The sequence below is a fragment of the Myotis davidii genome, unplaced genomic scaffold (assembly GCF_000327345.1).
Source record: "Myotis davidii unplaced genomic scaffold, ASM32734v1 scaffold7015, whole genome shotgun sequence".
Lineage (NCBI taxonomy): Eukaryota > Metazoa > Chordata > Mammalia > Chiroptera > Vespertilionidae > Myotis > Myotis davidii.
Window position 1 is genome coordinate 1,348 of NW_006286852.1, and position 1,525 is coordinate 2,872.

The 1,525-nt window shown below is 56.8% G+C and overlaps 1 pseudogene; it reads right to left on the reverse strand.

The window, feature by feature from the left end:
• Nucleotides 1–1,130, reverse strand: part of LOC102767089 — a 2,079-nt pseudogene extending 949 nt beyond the window's left edge.
• Between the last annotated feature and the right edge of the window lie 395 nt (nucleotides 1,131–1,525).

The window sequence follows — 1,525 nt, forward strand, 5'->3', positions numbered from 1 at the left end:
AAATCTTTAAATTCCTAACATGGAAAGTCATAAAACAGAATGAAAACACAAGCCACGAGCAGGAGAAAATGCTGAATCCATGTTAGCAAAGTGTCCCTCTTGCTGCCTGGAGAACCCGGAAAATCACTGAGAAAAAGGCCCGGACCGCAGGGATGATGGACTATAGGCCATTCCTAGAGCAGGAACAGCCATTAGCCAACATGTACATAAAAAAAGTTCAAGGACCTTAGCAATCAGTGAAGGATGAATTAAAAATTAAAAAAAAAATTTCAACTGAGTATTTGGCAACATTGAAAAAATATTTAACAAAATAGAATGTGAGATAAATTGTCTCAACTCTAAACAGTTAACATGTGATTACTTAAATGCTCTCAGCCTGTGTAGATGTGACATCAGTGTGTTAAGTAACACAATTACAATGAGACCCTGGCTCCCCATCACCCCCTCTGTAAACACAGGGGCACTGAGGGGGAACAATACACTGAGACCTGAAAGAAGCTCAGAGAGGCCAGAGGTGCCTCGGAGGCCCCGCCGCTCACACCCAGGCTGACCCTCCGCCCAGGGAAAGGCCTGTGCACCCAGCACCCCTATTCCAGGGCTCAGGTTCAGGAGGGGTTTGGCCAAGACAGACCGACTCCCTCGTCCCACCTTCCCACCTCCGTCCCCGTTGCTCCCAAAACCCTCCCCCCACTGGGCAGGACTGGGCACCCTGGAAACGCCCTACACAGGACAGGACCTCAGGGTCCCACAGCCGCCCTCAGGCCCCTCAGGGGTGCTCCTCACAGCCCTTTGTGCGCACCCCCTTCCCCCATGCCACCCCTCCCACCCTCTTCACTCACTTTGCCTCTGCACCAGGAATCCCTCAGAAAACCTGTAGTTGTCTCTGCAGAACCTGTCCACCTGGGCCCGCTCCCGCTGCAGGAGGACCTCCAGGCTGTTGAAGAACTCAGCGATGGGCCGCCCCAGCTCAGTCACTGCGCGGAACTCCCCCAGGTCGCTGTCGAAGCGCAGGTCCTCCTGCCCGTTGTAGATGTGTCTCTCCAGGAACCGCACCTGCTCTGTCCCGTTGGAGAAATGACACTCGGACTTAGGCTGATACAGGAAATGCGCTGTGGGGACAGGAAGGACCCCTCACGCTGGTGAGAGAGGATGGCTAAGCGGCCAATGGGGGGTCCCCAGCCTGGGGGACACAGGAACCCAGCACTCCCACTGCCAGCACCCGGAGACCCTGTCATCTAGGGCTGGAAGGAGGCTGCATGGCAGGGAGACCCCTGGGACCCTCAACCACTGGGGACACACTGGGCTACTGGGCTGACCCACTAGGCTCCGGCCGCCAGGCTGGGCGAGGACTTGTGCCATCACCGCCTCCTCCTAGACGCCTCGAACCGCCCCCCCTGACCCCCCCTCACGTCACCCCAAGCCATTCCCTTCCCCAAACCTGCCTCCTCCTGTCACTCCCTGGGCAGGGGACTTTGTGTCAGGCCTCAGCAGCCCCGGGACCCAGGCAGGAAACCAGGCATCGTCC